Source organism: Barbus barbus (genome assembly GCF_936440315.1).
Source record: "Barbus barbus genome assembly, chromosome: 46".
In the NCBI taxonomy this organism is placed as follows: Eukaryota; Metazoa; Chordata; class Actinopteri; order Cypriniformes; family Cyprinidae; genus Barbus; species Barbus barbus.
This window is the reverse complement of record NC_136724.1, coordinates 13,625,698-13,647,018: the sequence shown is the minus strand read 5'-3', so window position 1 is coordinate 13,647,018 and position 21,321 is coordinate 13,625,698.

Genomic DNA, 21,321 nt, shown 5'->3' with positions numbered 1-21,321 from the left:
TCATAGTCTTGTGAGCAAACCCATGTTTGAGTCCTCTCTCCTTTCCCAATGCTTCCTGTGTACTCTTGCAGTGCCATAAATAAATAAATAAAAAGTTTTTTACTGGAACAAAGTTATTGGATTTTATTTTTTCAAATTAAACAGTATTTAATTAATTTTTGTCTTACAAACCCTCTAAAGTTTCATTGCAAGCTTCTAAAAATGCATCAAAAAATAAAATGAATATTATAATATGATAAAATATTTGGGTATGGAATCCATAGACTAACACAATCATTAAAGGGCTAGTTCACACAAAAATTTAAATTCTGTCATTAATTACTCACTCTCATGTTGTTCCAAACCTGTAAGACCTTCGTTCATTTTCCGAGCACAGATGAAGATATTTATGAAATCCGAGACCTTTCTGACCCTGCATAGAAAGCAACGGAACGGACTCGATCAAGGCCCAAAAAGGTAGTAAAGAAACTGTCAAAAATATCTTAATTTGTGTTTCGAAGATGACCGAAGGTCTTACAGTTTGGAACGGCATGAGGGTGAGTAATTAAAGACGGAATTTTCATTTTTGGGTGAACTAACACTTTAAGGATCTTTGGGATTTCATGTTTGAGGCCTCTAGAATAGGACACAGTGAACTGTTCTTGTGTCAGATAAGCCTAAAGACCCTGCAGGAGGTCACTTAGGCTGTCCAGAGCAAAACCAAAAAAAAAAAATCCCCTTCCCAACGCACAAAAGAGAGACACTGAATTAACCCCTCTCCCCTGCAAGGGCCCTCTCACATCTACAATCCTAAATGAGGCTCACAGGTGCAGCGAGAACCTTGTGTGTGTGTATATCAGCTAGAGGGGGCCTACTTGGTTCATTTGTCTTATTCATTATGCTTGGATGAGATTTGGTGTCTTTGGGCCAAGGGGGACAGAGAGAGAGCGCGAACAAACTCTAAACATAAATGACATTCGTGGTGTTGTCTTCCACGGTTTCGAGTGCCAAAAGCATGTGTGCAATGCAGCCGCGCTCTGGATCAAACACTTTATAGAGTCAGCTGCCTAATGCTTTGACCTCAAGCATGCTCTGATCTCAGCAAATAACCCCATCACTATCCTGAAATACCCACATCTTTATCGCCAACATACATGAAATGGCTAAGCTTAGGTGTCAAAGACAGAACACATCCCAAAGGGAAACGAGTTTTCACTTAGGATGTACCAAAACTCAACAGCTATTCAAAAACATCACTGAATGCTATTCATCAGACTAGAACATCACACAGATCAAAAGGTAAACCAGTAAGTTAATTGCACCACGCTGATTTCCCAGACAGCGGTGACCATTGTCAGGCTCGTCAGCACCGTTCTTTGAGATTCGACATCAAAGCGGGCTGCTAGTTAACGCAATTATCACTATACAGACAGGTGTCATGTGGCTCTAATCAACCAATAACTATGGGGTGGAAACTCAATTATTGAAACTTAAATCAGAGTAATTTCCCCCCGTTATAACAAAGTGGGTTTACACATTGTCAAAATGACATTAAACCACTATTTGCATATCCGTCTCAATCATTTTGTGCTGAGAGCGGAGGGGGATTCATGCCTCATTGGATTGAATAATTACCAATAACAGACCTGCTAATGTAAGGAAACCATCATGTTTTAATATCAGTTCAACTGCTTAGTTAATACTTTATTTCTTGACAAAACAATCCTGTGTTTCAGATCGGGGAAGCTAACTTCAAGCTAATTGCCCGCACATGTCCCAGACTGACCGCTCCGTGGATGGTTCCTTTTGCCAGAAAAATTAAGAGTGTTGTCAAGTACTTTCTTGGACCAAAGTATCTATAAATGCCTCCAGATCCCAAGCAATAACCATTTTCAGCTTTAAGCTGAAACAACTGTCGGAAGAGAGTGTTACTTTAGCTGCTAGGCTACATGGCTGCCATGTGCAATCAGGGAATGAGTTCACGGGCTACTTATTGATTAACACTTCAAACGGTGTATTGGTTTCATAGGCCCTCATTGCCCGTCGAGCTTGAAACCGAATATAAAAGTAATTTCCTCTTAATCAGAACCATCATCTGGATCTGCAATATGGGTCCCTCAGTCATGTTGGGCCAGAAAACTTCTGCATGGTTAAGTACATTAGCATTTCTGAAACATTTTACATGTAAAGCAGTTTATAATATAACATGACATTACTCAACTCATATTGGAAAATCAGCAAACTAAAAGACCCATTGAGGTTATTTTCTATAAAAACTAGTGCTGTCAATCGATTGAAAATAAATAAATAAAATCACACATTTTTTTAAATTAATCATGATTAATCCCACCTAACAGAGTTTTTACATATACTTCTAAATTTGCAATAATTTCACATTCAATTTTCAAATTATTGTAGAAACAACAAAAGACAGGATATTTTTAATATTTGTTTAATGGCATCTTTTTTATGACTGAAGGCAAGTATCACTGATATCAATACTACTGATGTCTGTATGAAATAGTTTTTCCTAATATTTAACCATTGACTATATGTAATGTTGACTATAACATTACAGTATAATTGAGAGCTATCATTTAAACATTAGACTTCAAAAAATAACTACTCCTAATTTAAGTGAACTTCAATCAATCTTCACATAAACCTATCATAAGAAAATGTCATATTTACCTGTGCCCTTCAAGTAGGAAATATACAGAAATTGAATTGAGTCATCAAACAAAAAGAGGAATACTTAAGTTACAAAAGTTATTTATTTCCTTTTTTTCTTTGGTTAACAAACATCACAGCAGCTGATTTAACTTATTAGGTTATTTGGCAGCTATTATTTTAAGAGCTGCTACTGTTGAACGTGACGCAGAGCTACGCATGCTCATAGTTTTATGCATCATTACTTTTTGGGTGAAGTCAATTAGTCATTATCTGTTCAATATTCTCCCTACCACTTTTCGGTCAAACTTTAGGTTGATTCACCATCCAAGCTGTCTTGACCATCGTCTTGATGAACGACGACAGTTGGTGAAAGGGACATACTGTCGCCCAGACTGTCCTGGGGATTGTAAGCCCCTAGCATGCTTAGTGGCACTCAGGAATCCCAAGATCCCTTGGTCCCCTCAGGCTCTGTCACTGCTCAGCATCTCAGCGCTCGAGAAACAGTAAAGCAGTGTGGCATGACAGCATGTGTAAATTATTAGCCCCACATGTAAGAATAAAGCGATACTAATCTTGCATATAGCAAATGGGAAACAGCTGCAAGAGAGACAAAGATTCTGCTGCATTCTTCCACTGCAGAAAAGGCACCTCAAGCAAGGGTCATTAGTGTGAACCACTATCTCCAATGAAACAGGCTTTGAATCGCTGCATTGTCAGAGTGAAGGGTGGAAGACAGAAAGGAATTCCTCCAGGACAAGAAAACTCCCATCCTCTAAGACTCTAGGAATGAGACAACATAAAAACTAGGTCAAATACATACATTTTTCTATTTGTCACTATAAACTACTATGAACAGTCACAAAGTTGACAAGTTGACAAAGATTTAGATACTAAGGAATCTATTACTTTGTTGATATTCTTGCAAGATAAACCACATTACATGAGTCATTAAGATTAAGCTCGCTTGAATATAAAACGACAGACTCAATCTGATCTCTAGCGCCGTTTGTGGGGTTCAGCTAAAAAAACAGACTGCAAGAGCACAAACTGAGCACTTATGACATGAAAAGTTTAAATCATACCCTCAGTGAGGCGACGAGAGAGAAGGGGGAAGATAAACATGACAAATTTGTGTCTAAATTTCTACAGCTTTACTCTTTTGTTTTTATGTGAAGTCATACATTAGCAGGTTATCAGGCCTGACAGCAGACTAATGAATTCAAGACTGGTGGCCCACATTTCTATATATTTTTCATAACTTTCCTCTCCTGTGAACCTCCCAAGGAAAGACCTTTGGCATCTTATGAAAAGCAGGGGTTACAGACACTCATGCCCATTTTGCTGTATCAATTCATAGAAATAATCTAAATATATTAAAAATTATACTGCAAAAAAAACAACAACAAAAAACACTAATTTAATAAATAAATCTAAAAGACTGAATAAAAAAGCGTGAATAAATTTAATCTAACATTAAATCTAAAAGAAACGAAAAAATAATGAATAAAACAGATTTAAAAAAAATCTAAATAAATACGTTACCTATTTATTTAGATGCAAATGTATATTTTAACTACACATTTTGCTTTGGATAAAAGCCAAATCCATACGTGTATTATGAAAATACTTTTATTCCTGAAGAGAAAAACTGTCAGGTTAGAGTGAAAATATAGCTACATTAATTCTCACAGACCATCATCCCATCCCTAGAGTAGACTACATCTGATCCTTACACAGGTAGTGTAAAAGGTCAGAGCAGAGGTCACCAATGGTAAAAGGCCTAATAACAAACTGCAGTTACTGCAGTGTGGATTCATATGAACAAAGGTTTTAAAATATATATAAGCATTTGTGCCTGTTCTGCTGGACAAAAATGTATTAATAGTAATTTAATGTAAATAGTGAATGAGACTCAACGAGGGCCACATCCTCCCCATCATAAGTGCCTTCTGGGTCACTGGTGAACTTCATTTGAACTTTTACTTGCCCTATACAAAAACTACACTAAACTTATCAGTAAGTTTCCAAAACTGCATCAAATCTGATAGGATATTTCTGTTTTTAGGGATCACTAGATCCCAGCTACTTCCTCTAGGTCTCTCATCCCAGGCAAATAATGGTCCGCGTCCGGAAGCACGGTTTAATCCTCTCAGGCCCAGAGGTGAATAGCAGGAACAAGACAGAAAAGGCAAATCCTCATGTGAGGAGGCCCTGTCTGCACTTCGACATCCTGAAATGGCTGGTTGAGTATAATCTCTAAAAGCATGCCGCGAGCAGGTCATTGACAGAGAGAATTAATGTTTGGTGTGTGTGGGGTGGATAGTTATCTTGATAACGCTCACCCCCGCTCAGCATTAGAGGTTGCTTAGGGCAGTGATAAGGAGAAGATTTGAAAAGGGCGGTTAAATGCATCAATGAGGTCAGGAACAGCTGAAGAGCAAAAGGACAGTTCAGGGCTAAAGATGAGCTAAAAGGTGGAACCTCTGATGACAAACCAAAGCTAGGCATTGAAACATGGTTGTAATTTTCTCATTTAAATCAATATTTACATATATTTATAGTTACTGTTAAGAATAATTTCCATAAAAAAATAGAATTTTAAAATAATATAGAATAGAAAAGAAAACTGAATTTAAATATTTAATTTAAAAGTCGAATAAAGAGTTAATAAACTTAAAAAGGTAAATAAAATTGTATTCAATAAATAAATACTGTAAAATACAATTAAAATATAATCTAAAAGCTAAATGAATGGTTAATAAACTAAATAAAAAGTCAGTTAATAAAGTGAATAGTATAAAATATAGAATTAAAATAAAATTAATGAATAGCTACTGTTAACTGTTAAACAAGCAAATAAAAAGTTGGTCAATGAATAATTAATTTGATAAAATAGATAATTAAAACAAATATAATTACAAAGTTAAATGAATAGTTAACAAAATGTTAAAGCTGTAGTCCGTTACTATTTTTTAGTTAAAAATGATCCGAAATCAATATTTGAGCAAGTACATAACCAGCCAGTGTTCAAAACTATCACCTTACTTTAGCCCGATTCAATACAGTTAGTTTATAATAATGTTTTCTAATTTGAGTGGTACGGGTAGGTTTTCGTGGGAAATTCGAGCATGGCACTGCGTCATTACGTCACGTCTGTAAACATAAAGAAGTTGTCCCGGCTGGTAGGCTATCGCATGTGAGGATCCTGCGGGTGGTGACTCGTTTAGCCTTTTCTCACAGCAGCTAGAATAATGAAATGTATCATTTTGATGGCGGATTGTAATCCAGAAAGGATTATGTGTTTATGAAACGTGAATTAAATTAAATTATATTCCAGTTTTAAATGTGCTTCTGATTACAGATAGCCTTATTACACAAGATTTGTATTTGAAAGAAAACTAGTTCGAAGGGAGCATAATTTGCTTTTTGGGTTAGAAGAATTTCTTAATAATGAAATTCGAATGGCATGGCAATTAGATTAGATTATACAGAAATTGAAATCTACACGTCAATACACACTATACTCATATTCAGGGGCGTCGTACAGTTGGCGAGGGGCCCACTATTACCCCCCCCCCCCCTCACTGAGCGTGATTTTGCGATCGCGGGGGCGCCTCATAGCGATGTCAATGCACAGGGCCCAGAATTCCCAGCGACGCCCCTGCTCATAGTCGCACAATGCTGATGTTGTTAATATTAATAATTTGAGAATAAAGTATAACAATAATAATAATTTGCACGGTTTGATGTGATATGAGCTAACCGATCGTTAGATTTAATCACCATTCGTAGCACGATTTCTTGTAATGCTTTTTTCCTCACTTGGGCAGAGCAAACGTGGCAGACTTGTTACTTGTTCAGATGGCAATATACGGTGAAAATTCTTATTTGGTCATATGTCCAAGACGTAGGGTAGAATCTGTGATTGCGAATTACAGTAAACATCCAGACCGGTGCAGTGATTGACAGCAAGACATTCACCTCAAAACATTTGATTCATCCAAGCTGGAGCCGTTCCAGAGGACATCCCACGCAAGGAAGATAATTCTGCAAGTAACTGCAATTCCAGGTTTTCAAACAGAGATGGCGACAAAGAGGCAAAACTTACGGACTGAAGCTTTAAATAAGTAAATAAAAAGTTAGTCAATAAATAAATTGTACAAATCAAGTCAGTCAACAAATGAAATAAATGTTTAAATATATAGAATTACATGTAACTTAAGTTCAATAAATAGTTAAAACACTAATTTAAAATCCACAAATAAAATAAATTATACAACAAACAAATTAACAAAAAATATTTGAATAGTCTGTGCAGACAAACTGTACTAAACCACACTGGGTATTCCGAGTAAAGTCTTTACATGACACAAAATTCTAATTAATACAGTGTAATACAGACCATTAGTTTTGCAGATTTATAGAATAATATTGAATATGGGCTAAAAGGGTATTCTAAATGCTATACGTTTTGACATAATAGATTATGCAAACAGGGTAGACCTCACAAGTAGTGAATGCACATATAATATATAATACAAGCGCATTTCTCTTTGTGCAGAAACCATCCATGGGTGGTGGGAAAAGACGCCAATGGCTGTGACTTTTTAATTCTAATTTCAACCTTCAAGTAGAGGAAGAGACAAGAGTCTGGCAATTTGTGATTGGCATGAGAGTAGGGAACTCTTTAATTTAGCCTCCGGCTCCCTTCCTTTTTTTAGAGGAAATAATTACCACACAGCATTACCGCTAAACAACAACTGCTCAAGTACTGGGCTTTATCACATCACTGGGTATTTATAATGTTTATGAGTCCTCTCTTCTTACCAACATGAGGGGGCATTCGTATGAAAATAACTGTGCAGAGTGCCAGAAAACCCCTCCTGCTTTCTGCCTCCCTCCCCTCTTACAGCACTCACACCTGGCTGTTTATGAAGGGGGCAGTTGAAAGGGGACATTATGGCCCTGTGCTACAATAGAGGACGTCTGCACCCAGGCCTCTCAAGAGAATGGACGCAGCTGCCGCTCTGAGAATGACCACGTTTAAGGGTCCTCGTCACTGTGTGTATATGTGTGTGTGAGATAATATGAAATGATGGTGAGGGGGGTTGGTCAGTTCAACAACTTGTGGAAAAATGTATGTTTAGATAAGAAAGTGAAATAATGTGAACTGCTGATGACATTCGTCTGACCAAAAAAAAATAAAAAATTGAACTGAAAATGGTAAAAGCATAATGCATCATTCAAAATGAGGTGGCACACTGATTTAAAATGCAATTAAAACAAATCAAAATCTCAAAAATGTAATTTAAAAATAAATAAATGGTATTGACATTTACATTGCATGTTTTATAGAAATTACATTTAAATAGTATAGATACATAGACAATATAAAACGTAAATTGTTTACTCCGAATAAATAAATAAATAAATAAATACAATGAATAAATAAATAAGCTGAACAAACAAACTTTAGTATCTTTAATAGTTATCTTGAAAAAGTAAATAAATTTAATATATTGGTTGTTATTTAACGGACATGTTTTAAATAAATAAATTCTTTAAATGGTGTACTTAGATTAAATAAAAATATTCATACAAAAATAAATACAAACTCATATAGAACATGATAGAAAATAAAGAAAGAAAGAAAATAAGAAAAATAAATACATCAGTGATAAATAAGCTAAACAAACAAACTTTAGTATCTAACTTCAAAAAAGTTAATACATTTAATATCTTTGTTTATTTAATGTGCATGTTTTAAAGAAATACATTCTTTAAATAGTGTACTTAGATTAAAAAAATATTGAAACAAAATAAATACACTGACTAAATAGATAAGATATGAACAAATGTTCATATCTTTAATATTTAACGTGAAAGAATAAATAAATAAAGTTAAGAAAAAATGAATAAGTATGAATAAATAAATAAACAAGATAAACTCTTGTACCTTTGAACTAAAATGGCATGTTTAAATCAATCAGTCAATCAATCCATCCATCCATGTTGGGCCATTTTCTACTCGTCACTTTACCAAATGTGAAATGCAATGCCGTGGCCAGCAGCGGTCATCTTTTAGGACACTGCAACAGATCACACGTCTTGCCCTGCAACAGGTGCAAATTCCAGTAATACCTCTGTGTTTGGGAGTATTGTGCTTTTATCAGAACCGTTCCAGTGGCACTTGGGGGATATCGAGGCTGGATAACCAGCCTTGATTTAGGACAGGTATAACTCTGTCACTTCAGTTTCAAAAACAAAATAGATCCGTCTGTTTTACCCATAATAATTCACAGCCTACTGTTAAGACTGAGGCCAGGGCTATTTTCAGCCTTTGTGTGCGTGTGCGTCCATCTACGAGCAGGAAGCCCTCTACATCTTAAAAGGCGCCGGTGGGGATCTGCTGTCATCTTGGTGCTAATTGGGTGCCCATTTAAACAAAGGCAATAAACAATGACCAAAGAGGAACCTCTTGACACCCATAAAAAAAGTTTGTGAGAGGAACAAGAAATCCTATTCTAACCCCCACTGACAGCCACTTTCCTCCACAATCAGCTAAGAAATGTCCTCCATTTAAGGAATGAGAGCTTGACCTGGATCGGGTTCATCTCAGCAGGATGGCTACTGTTCATAGAGCTTCCTCTGAAACCAGCCATGAATTTACAAAGATACAGAGGCCGCATTAAATATTATGACTTAAAATCAGACAGAATGTGATGAAACCCAAACCAGAAATACATAATGTATCCATAAATGCATAACAGAACCCATTTCACATAGTTGTCATAACCATCTGGCATTCTTGTCTGGAGTTTATTTACTCAATAGCACCCCTTCAAAATTCTCAAAATAATTAATTTGCACCAGTCTTTTTTTGGGGGTGAACTATCCCTTTAAGAAATAGTTATTTTGATGTGTTCTTATTTTTTAGTAGGTCAAGTAATATTTCAGTTAACTATATTTATTGATTGAAATTCCTTCAGTTTTATCTGACTTCAAAAATGAGAAATGTTGGTAGCTGGAAAAAAAAAGGGGCAGCCCAAGGAAAATCTCTTGCAAGCGGGTGATCTTACTTGCACACCATTGGTGTGAAAGAGTCCTTTGGAACAAACCAACTAATAATCTCATTAGACCACATCATTTCCTCTGGTACACATTCTTTGACCAAATGGCAGAATACACCTTGTAGAGTCAAAAGAGAAAGAAAAGGGAAGACAGTGGAAGTGGAAGGTTAAAAAAAGAAGCTATGTACTTTTCAGCTGTGCAAGTGAATGAAATGTCAACAGTGCTTTAGAGAACAGCTTTAGATCTTAGCAAACATAGCTGAGGCCCTCTGTTCCACTTTGTAACCCTCCTGGCTGGCAGGGAGCTCAGCCTCTTGTCAAGCACCAATCTTTTGTAGAGCTCCTTTGACACCCAGCCAAGCTTCTTTCTCAGGATATGCTTGCATATGCATGAAGGAAGGACCGTCCGGCCTCACCCCTGCCAGTAAGAGCCAAAACATTGCACTCGATCCTGGACAGAACGATGGTTTGCTGCCTTATTACCAGTTACTGAGCTCGTCACATGACAACTTGATGGGTAGTTCTCAACGTTCTCAACCCAGAAACCAACCACCATCTTTGAGCCCCTACAGACCAGAAAACGAGAGAAGTAAATAAAAGAACGTTTGTTTTACCAGCCCACGTCCTCCTAAAGAGATCTCGATGGCCCGTGTTTTCAGTGAAATGGTGAACACAGATAAATCTAGTTTTTCTCCTCCCTTCCTCTCCTGCTGACTATCACACTTGTTTACTTTCATTCTCCGTTGTAGATAGCAGCCAGCCAGAATGCTTGCTTTCCAGGTGATTTCCTCCAGCCGATGTGGAGGGCTGATTCAGATCTTGCATGTTTAGACAGTGCTGAGGACTGAGGGATATAGTGCAGGCCTAAATTGGCAATGGTTTTCTCCATGACAAAGACTAAAATTCCCCTTCTCTCTATACCGGACATTGATACACCACAGAATTAAAGAGATCCACTAAAAAAATGAAAAATCTGTCATCATTTACTCAACCCCAATTTGTTCCAAACCTTATGACTTACTTTTTTCCTGTGGAAAAGAAAAGAAAATATTTTGAATAAGGTTGTTTTTGGCCAAACAGTTTTGGACCCCATTGGTTTTCATTGTACATACAAAAATGGGTCTTCAGGACATCTCTGGAGTTCCTGAGAAGAAAGTACATTCCTTTAAGCGAAAACAAGACAGCCATCAACCGTGACTCTGTCAATCCCAACATGGGATCTCAGAGCACTGAGGTCACCAATACACAAAGAGACTTTACAGATTAAACAATTACAACAAGCTACAACAAGTTTCTTTCACTCATATACACAGCACAGAAAATCTTCCCTTTCTAAACATCATTCAACAGTCATTTGGTGAACTTTAATTGAACTTTAACTTACTGAAGAGTGTCTGTGTTGGGTAAGTTTCCAGTCACAAAGTGCCAATTTAGGCCTGTTCTGTCTCCATGCCTCCATTCAGGCCTAGGCAATGGTTTCTTCCATGACAAAATAATAAAATTCCCCTTCTGTCCGCATTGGACATTGATACACCACAGAATTAGGAGGGAAACATTTTGAAATCCATCAACTGCGGCTTGTTGTCCATCCTAGTCATGGAACCTGAGATTTGTGTTTATGTTGTGCTATGGATGGAAAAAGGGCATCAGTGTTCATCTTCATGGCTACCAAAGGTCGGTCCATTTGAGAAGTTTGTCTATGAAATTAAGTACCGCTTCCCTCTTTGTTGCTGAGTACCTGGTGATGAGCACTTAAAACCCCATAGAAGTCAAAAGTTTGGCCTTCAATTTTTATACAAGCCTTTTGACTGCTTTAGATGAGCACAAATGGATCTGGCAATGTTCTGCATGATCTTGAAGTCACAGTACCGCAAGTACTGATAGGCATCATCAAGTAGGTTTACATCTTCAGAGCTGCTGTTTTTAACAGAACACACACCAAGACTCCCACAAGGGTTAATAAGTTGAGGCCAAGAATAAGATTTTCTTTGCCACCCACGTGGATCAGAATCCTAAGCTAAGACAACAATATGACTCTTAGTCCTTTCATATCTCAGTATAATGCAGCTGATACTTTTTGTACCTCACATCCTGTTTGCTGAAGACTACAGAAAGGCTCACTCATCCCTGTGAATTCATCAGTATAAATTCTCATCTTTTCTGTTATTGCAACAGATCAGTTACTGTAATTATAAGCACATGGGTTACAATGTGATACAGAGGAAACATTCAGTCAAGTACATAAAGGATTAGCGGTTATCTTGGTTTCAAAATATTCAAAATATTATAACTGAATCGAAACAGGAATGCATTGAATGCATACACACTGTCTTAAGATTAAAAAGCTTATTGGAAAATACATTAAAATCATACGTTCTGCAAAACAATCAAGTAGAGCTACAATCACATTTCACTCAAGAGTTTTAATACAATAGGCTAGCTTAATTGTACCAGACCTTTTTAGTCCATTATTTAAGAAGAAAAAAAAAAAGAAAAAAAAATGTAATGGGCATCAATAACACTACTTTGTTTTGCCAATTTTTAAATCAGCCAATAACATTTTATAACAGCAATAACAGATTTCTTAAGCATATTTAGCATTTGCAAAAAGAAATGTTAATCTGTAATAATTTGAGCAATGCCATATTTGTAAATGAGTCATTGTTTTGAATCTTTTCATTCAATCTTTGAACCGGTTCACCAAACCATTGTGAATTGTTTTTGTTCTTGAACCAGATTAAATTTAACAGTGGGAACTTTAAATTAAACCTGACTACTTAATTTAAGGCAAAGGACATTATTTTTTTTTATTCTAAATGATAATGAACTGAAATTGGACACGATTATACTGTATCCTTATCGAGAACAGCACTCTATTGCCTACATACGACTTTATTGGAACTTAGAGTATGATATATGATAAGAGCCATGTGACCATGTTTTTCTTTTTTCAAAAAAAAAAAAACAAACAAACAAAAAACTGATTCAAATAAAAGGAATACCTTTAACAAATCACCACACACACATATATACATATATATATATATATATATATATATATATATATATATATATATATATATATATATATATATATATATATATATATATATATATATATATATATAAAAAATACACATACATACACACATACATACATATACATATATACATATACATATATATATATGTGTGTGTGTGTGTGGTGTTATTTGACACTTCATAAAGTAAACACTGCAACTTTTGCATCTGAAGGAAAAAAATCATGTGAAAGCGAAGCAATATATCCAATATGTTTATATAGTCACATAGACCCCTTATAACCCACAGACCTCAAAAATGATGATAATGCAAAAATACATGCATATTGGGCTAGTAAATCTTTAAGGAATAAGCAAAAATGTTCCATATGAAATTGTTCAGACAGCTGTAATGCTAGTTTAGACATTTGGGAGAATAATATTGGTCTAACATGTTAAGCAAATCGAAAACAATTCATATTTATGTATTTATGCTTCAAAAATCCATATATGGTGGATAAATATAACTTCTTTCCACAGCCAAGACATTTGACCAAATATACTGCTTGTAGTAAACTTGGTGCATGTAAATGCTGTTTTGTTTATTAATTCAAGCTGTGAACGCACCGTGGGATTCAAACTTTCTGAAAGGTTTAGATTCACTGGTTGTGTACACAGTCGATAACACTCTGATTTACCAAGTGTTTTCCTAAGCAGCCATGTAGTCCGCTCTACATCAGCCATGTGGCTCAGCAAAGCCTTTGCAGTCGAATAACTCCAAAAGCCAGTGGATCACTCTTGCTCATGGAATCAGATGTGAAGTAGCCATGGCACTAGACAACCCCACAAAAAAAATCTCAAAAGTGACGTTTCAAAGAGGAATATACATCTAAATGGTACATTAGCGACCACCCAGCTTTTAGATTGGATTACTTGTGCGTGAACGTATCCTCACAGGACCCAAACGATTCCCTTCACTCACAGTTAAAACCAGAGCCAGCTGGCTTCACATCACCACACTGCCAAGACCGTATGGCGTTGACAGCAGGCCAAGCTCCACACTAGTGTTTCTCCTTCAACCCCTTTAGACAACACAACCTTATGGAGAAAATAATCTCCAAACACCTTGCCAGCTCTGTCCCGAGCCAAAGCGATCCAGACCAAATACTGGATCCAACTTCCTTCTACGTCATCCATGTGCAAGCGTGGGGCCTTTCCTGCGATTTGGATCTCCCATGAAGACTCCCATGCAGATTTATGCCAAGGCATGAACCAGTCGAACCGAGACATGCGTTGCACTGCTCTTGACTGACAAGGCCAATATACTCAACCCTTCACAGGTTTTAGCGCTGGTCTGGAAAGGAGGGGGGGCAAAAATACGTGGTGGGGCTGCATCCAAGCCAAGCTGGTGGAGTCAATTGTCATGTGCATGCAACATTAAACAAGGGGAACATCTGGAAAGGAGTATAATGATCATTAATAGAGCTATAAGTAGAACTGCATGTGCCCTCAAAATGGTGTAGGGCCCAAACAAGGTGTTTTGCATAGCGCGGTGGCGTCTCTGTGCCATTTCTTTGGTTTCCAATAAAAGTCAGTGGGTTTTTATTATGGAATGACATCACTGGAAATGTGAGAAGAGCTAATGACTTTTGACCCTGCATGTGTGTAGCGACATATGCTCTTAGATAAGTTGGGTCTGAGCGAACTCTCACATCCATATAGGCTATTATCTGTCAAGGCTCAGCTTTAAATAGCAGCTGAACTTCAACAAAGACAAATATGCTCAGCTATGGCTCAACGAAAAGGCCTACCTAAAGGAATAGTTGACCAAAAGAAAAAGTAAAAACATTTAATCAATCTTATGTCATTCCAATCCAGTATGTTTTTCTCCTGGGGAACACAAAAGATGGTATACTGTTAAAAATAATGTTAAAATGTTGTCCATAATTAGGGGCTTAGTTTAATATAGTTAATCTGACAATTTAGTCAGATTTTCATGCTCTTTCAATTGCATGAATTGTGCGTTTACATTACATCTCCGTTATCACAAAACACACAACACACAACAAAAACAGCTCCGATCATGGGGCTCTCCATTCTCTGATTATTGATGTTCATAATTGTCGAGAATAAAGTCGCCGCTGTTGGCCGCTTTGGAGTTCCTGCTGCTGGTGCGAATGTAACAAGGAAAACCACCCGAGGGGTAAATTGGTTCTCTAGGAACGATCCTGCTGGCTAGTTTCTAGAACTACTCGGTGTGAAAGCCCCAATTGTCCATACAATAAATGTTGTCCAAAATTGTCCTTACACTGAAATTCAAAAGGGACTAAATTCCATTTAGGAAGCCATTGACTTCCAATGAATGTCCATTTTTGAAAATCTTTCATTTTCCACAAAATAAAACGTCATACAGGATTGGAATGATATAAGGGTGGGTAATGAAAATTTCCTTTTTTATTACTTAGGTTTAGAGATCATTGGTAATATGGTTGGATATACTTGGAGACTGAGTTAAGCTTTTTTTTCATTACTACAAGCGAGGAGATAAAATCTAACATGAAGGACATCTGGAATGCTCCCAACAATATGATGGCGTCCCCCATAAGGGTTCCCATCCAATACCGCCTCAGGAAGACAACTTTTCATCTTCAAGACTTGACCATACAGACTAATGCTAGTTCTTTTCTTCTCCACAGTCATAAGAGTTCACTCTTCACTTTAAATGGTCTCTGCCTTGTTTTGTGTTTGCTCCTTCTTGCTTGACGCCATGAAATGTATTAAAATGCATGAGCTTCTCTTTGCCATTTCAAATAGAGCTGATTGCTCGCAAAGACCACAGATGCACACATGGCAATGTGCGGACCCCCTCAGACTGAATGCCATTGTTTATGAGTGGGAAAGCAAAATATCCTCCGGCAGTATTTGGCTAGAGACCCGCAGTGCTGACCTAAATGGGGGCATTAACGAGAATTAGCACTTAGGTGACTTACAGAAACAACTCCAGATTTGGTTTGGTAAGGGTCACTGCAGGTGACAGCGATGGTGAGACTTGAGCTATACGGAAGCGGGTTCTGAATTTAAAATGGTAAAAAAAAAAAGTTTGTTCTGTTCAACAGACCATAAAGGATGAATGTTTAGGCAAAGCTAAGTGTAAACAGAAAAATCTCCTCATCAGGAATGCCAAGACAAATGAAGGACAAAGAGGCTTCTGAAAAGAGAAAAGACACACATAGCCTTCATCATGTTCTTGCCCCTTTGTTGGTCCAAGTACTAAAGCTGTTGGGTTAAAACGAAATGTATTTAACCTCTGAGAAGGTCAGGCGAGAGCTTTTTTGAATGTTCCCAACATGGTTTTGACAGCACGGCACCCTAAAAACATTACCGTCCTTTATATTCCATTATTTCAATGACTTACTTGAATTCAAAAACTATTAGTTTCAGCATCAATGTCAAGAGTGTTTTGTTAATGAAGCAAGTAGTAGTCTGCAAATTCTCCTGGTTTGGCTCCAGAAATATTCTTGGACTTCATCAAGAAATCAACACATACCAGTCATAATTTTCAAGTTTGTTCTGGCCACTCGTTGTCTGTAGGAAAGCAATGAGATCTGGAAATGACTGAATCCCAGTTCAGGGAGGAAAATAACCTCAGGGACAACAGTTTAGAAGGGAGGGGTCTTTTTCTGAGGAAAAAAGGGGAACAAGGGTAAACAACAGCTACTTGCGTGAGGCATATTGTTATATTTTACCAACAGTGACCTTCAACGGCAAACCACTGGCACTTGTTCTCATGCACGCATACACAAGTTTAATTCTCTCACACCACGGCACGACTTCATCCCTCAGTTGGTACACAGATGTGCGATTTTCCAACATGTGTATTTTAGTAAACAGTACAATAAATAGCAGCTTCAGTTTGGCACAAAGTCTGGGTTGAATCACTAAGAGTTGGCCAAACTTGTCTTTAGAGATTTAAATGGTATCAAGCTAAACGAACTAGCATGGAAAACCCTCTGTGGCCCATGTCAATCCTCTCTTGGTACTCTTGCAGTCTGGGGTTTGGATGTGTTGTGGGCTCAAGCTATGAAGTGTGAAAGGAAAAAGGATGTCAAACAGACAAGGTCTTCATTAATCAACCCCTCCTCAACGCCTGTCTTGAGAGATTGTTGATAGTACGGTGCGTAAAGGACCACTATTTTTAACAGGACATCACACGGAGCTCATATTTTCCAACATACCATTAGTCTGTCAGAGCCACAACTTAGCCATTGTTATTTCTAAAGGAGGCCATCAGGAGAAGTTCTACATTGTTATGATCTCATGCATGTCTGCTTTGAGACTGTTTTCAGTGAATGCCAAGTACAGGAAAAATAAATTAAAATTAAAAGTGAAATTAAAATTAAATAAAAAGAAATTTTATTTTTGAATAAATAAATTAAATTGCTGTTGAGATATTGCGTTGAGACCACGTTTACCAGGTACAGGGAAAACTAAACTAAAAAAAATAAACAAGTAAATAAATAAAATAATTTTTTGTTGAGATGTAATTGCTTTGAGACCATTTTCAGCAGCTGCCAATTACAGGACAAATAAATAAATAAATACAATTTTAATCCTGAAAATACAATAAATTGCTGTTTACAGTTAATAAAATGAATTTAATAAGATTATCAATTCAATTTTCAGAATTCAATAATAATAAAACTATTTATTTGTCTGTAAATAAAGTTATTTACTGCTTGAATTTTTAAGAACTGCGAAGACTAGATGAGATTGTGCTGCGAAGTGTCAGGGCAATGAAAAACCTTTTCAGAATTCACGGCTTGCCTTTTCCCTGGAATGTTTGCTCTAGGCTTCTACAGGGAGTTCCTCAATGAATCCAACACTCACAGGACTCTCACAAGATAAGATAAGCCAGAATTTAACACAGCCCATCAGAGGCCCTACAGGATACATGGATATACGTATCAGTGTTAAGAAAATACACTGTCTGAGCGATTTGCAGTTGGAATGATAAATCTGACATTGTAAAGCTAGGGAGGCAAACATTTCCCTTCACTAGGCACTTCTCTAGCAGTAGCCGACCCTTTTAGTGACCAGAGGGTCAGTTGGCTTGTCAAGTGATGATGTATAGTGTTTAAGCATTGGACACCTTTCGCTTCAGCCTGAGGAGATTCCCATACTCTGACAACCATGTTGTGCTTGTTGTTGATAGATAGAAGGATCTCCTGGAGCATCACAATACAAACAATAGGCTTGTCAGTGGCTTCCTCATACAAGTGGCAAATGGCATGCTGCCACTAGACAAACTATTTAACTGCAGGGGTACGGAAACATATACTTACAGTATGAGTGCAAACAAATGTCTTAAACTAATATTTCTTAACATTAATTAATATTAACACAACAGTTAAATTAGTATGGAAGCCTGTTTCCGCCACTGAATAAAATATAAAAAAAAAGGTAATTGTGACTCGCAATTCAGATTTTTTTTTTTTCCCCTCACAATTGCGAGTTTATATCTCACAATTCTGAATTGTCCCCCAATTGCGAGTTTATATCTCACAATTCTGAATTGTCCCCCAATTGCGAGTTTATATCTCACAATTCTGAATTGTCCCCCAATTGAGAGTTTATATCTCACAATTCTTTGTTTTCTCAGAATTTTGAGAGATAAACTTGTAATTGCTAGTTATAAACTACAGATACTGCATTTTCTCAGAAATGAGTTTATAGCTCACATTCTCACTTAACTCACGATATTGGCTTTTTTCTCAGAATTGTGTGATATAAACTCGAAACTGCGAGAAGGCAAAAAGTCAGAATGATATAAACTCGCAATTCAGAGAAAAAAAAGCTTTATCTCTCACAATCCTGACTTTATTTTATGAGTTTATATCTAGCAATTCGGACTTTTTCCTCGCAATTCTGACTTAACTTCCAATTGCGAGTTCATATCATGCAATTCTGAGAAAAAGTCATAATTGCGATTTTACATCTCACAATTCTGGCTTCATAACTCGTAATTGTGAGTTTATATCACAATTATGAGAAAAGTCAGAATTGTGAGAAGTCACAATTGCCTGTTTTTCTTATTTTTATTCAGTGGCGGAAATGGGCTTCCATAAATTCTGTAAACAATAAAAAAAAAAAATAGTTCTGCATTCAAATGATTCAAAGTTTGCACTGAAACAACAGCACTACATCATGTGCATAGACTTGATGATGGGTTCCCACCCAGTCTACATGCATGCTTCAGTTTTATACGACAAAGTTGTGGTAGGCCCAGCATTCATGAGGAATGGAGACCAAATGTGCAATCGATTGATTGTTTGCATCCCTGAACCTCTTTGCTAGAAATTGCCCTCATCCAAGCCCCTGCTCACAATGAAGAGCAGACTTTGAGAAGCTTTATTTGTCGTATAATAGGCCCTGGCAACTTTTGCACACCAGTGTAAGGGTTTTTGCACCCCCAGGCTCTGGAAAATGAAATTACGGAAAGTTTTCAATACCTTCCATGTTAGACAGAGCATGATGGGCTAATTTTGGGAGTGGCAGCACAATACGAGATGCTTCTTGAAGGAATGGTGAGGTAAAAGGTGGACTGCTCACTTAGCTAAATTGAGCGTGCCTCATCCTTCAAGAGTCTGTGTTTACGGAAGAACAAATGAAAGCATCTCACAGTTGGTGCTCAGGAATCCCATAAGCTCCTCCAGACGTGCCACAGTAGGGCTGGAAAATATTATTTAGTCATATCAGAAAGTGTTGAAATTAAGATATTAAACTTAAATTGTAACTGAAGCACTTTTGCTGGATATGATTTGCATTGAATGCAAGCTGGAATAAAATTAAAATTTTAAATTAAAAATTCAAAGTTTAAAATAAAATAAAAAACAAAACAAATATAAAAAATATAAAATTAAATTGCTCAAGCACTGCTTTTTTTCTGCTCAGCTGTTATCCATTATTTATCTTGGCAAATATTTCATATTAGATATCATTGGTTGATGTTTCTGCTTTTCAATGCTTGATAAAGTTTCAAAGACCACAATGTTATATGGCAAACTTGCAGAATTTTCATGCTCTGTTCAAATCATTAAATGTACTCTGTTTCAGGTTTTTTTTTTTTTTTTTTTTTTTTTTAAGTTGCTGCAGTGATGAAAATTGCAGAGCATCAAAGCACTTATACTTCGGAGTTGCTCTGATCTATCAACCAGAAAAATATGTAGGGGCAACTTCAAAGGACAAATTTCTGTGAGGGGTCCAGTCATATAATATCACTACATTTATTCCTGGACCTAAGGTAAAAGATCCTTTCATTCCTGCATGAAAATTGGTTTTATGAAGAAATAATTTCACAAGGAAATTATGACAAGCACCAATATCCTCACCTCTTTATACATGTAAGCAATAAAAATGTCTTGTATAATCAAGCGTTTAAACATCAGCCTTGAAGACTACTCTATGTACAATAAAGTCATAATACTGTTTATTCAGATTTAACAAGTTTGGAAAAAGTTCATCTGTATTTTAGTCACAGCATTAGTCAACATGAAAGCAAAATTGCCGCCCCCTTTTCAGCTGATATTGAAAGGGACAATTGCCCTTCAAACTTGAACTGTATTTGAGCTTGACCTGCTAATACCACTCAATTTCAAAATTCAGAAGGAAAATAAATAAAATTAACTAAAATACCATCATATAAAGCAAAGTGAACCATAGTAGAAAGAGTAGGCCACAGTTCAACATTTCAGTGGCGGAAAAGAGAAGATCAAAGGCGCAAAGGGAGATTCAGAACCCCTCATTTCAGGTCAGGCTAATTTCAAAAGCCTTAAAGTTGGAATGTTAAATTATGGGTCAGCAACCAATTCACACCCGTTTGGTTGGACTGCAAAAGGCTTCCAGCTGAAACCAGTTACAATAACACATCCGGCCAGAACCAGACCAACTGAGCCCTGCTGGAAATTGCAGGAATCCTCACATTTACAGACTCTGCTTGCCAAGATAATACAATTTTGCCATGTCTACTTAATGAGGGAAACTACAGTAACTCTGTTCAGTGGCTGAAACCTGCAGAAAAAGGCAGAGAGACAAGAGGGAAACAGAAAGAGACTGCCTTACAGGCTTAGAAATGGGAAATTAAGAATGCATTTTAATATACGATACATCAGCAGGCTCCTATTGACGGATTCAGTCTAATCTGAGAAAACCCATTAGGAAACCATTTGGGCCAATAAGCATAAGAGTCTTGCACTTTTAAAGGGATAGCTCACCCAAAAATGAAAATTCTGTCATTGATTACTTACCCTTATGTCATTCCAATAAAATCCGAGAGCTTTCTTTCCCTGCATAGACAGTAAGGCAACTACCATGCTCAAGGCCCAGAAATGTAATAAGGACATTATTAAAATAAAATTGTATTCTTGCAGCTTCATAAAATTAAAGTTGAAACACTTATGTCACATGGACTATTTTAACACTCTCCTTACTACGTTTCTGGGCCCTTGCATTGCCATCTATGCAGAAAGCCCTAAGATTTCCTCAAAAATATCTCAAGAAGTGTTCCGAAGATGAAAGAAGGT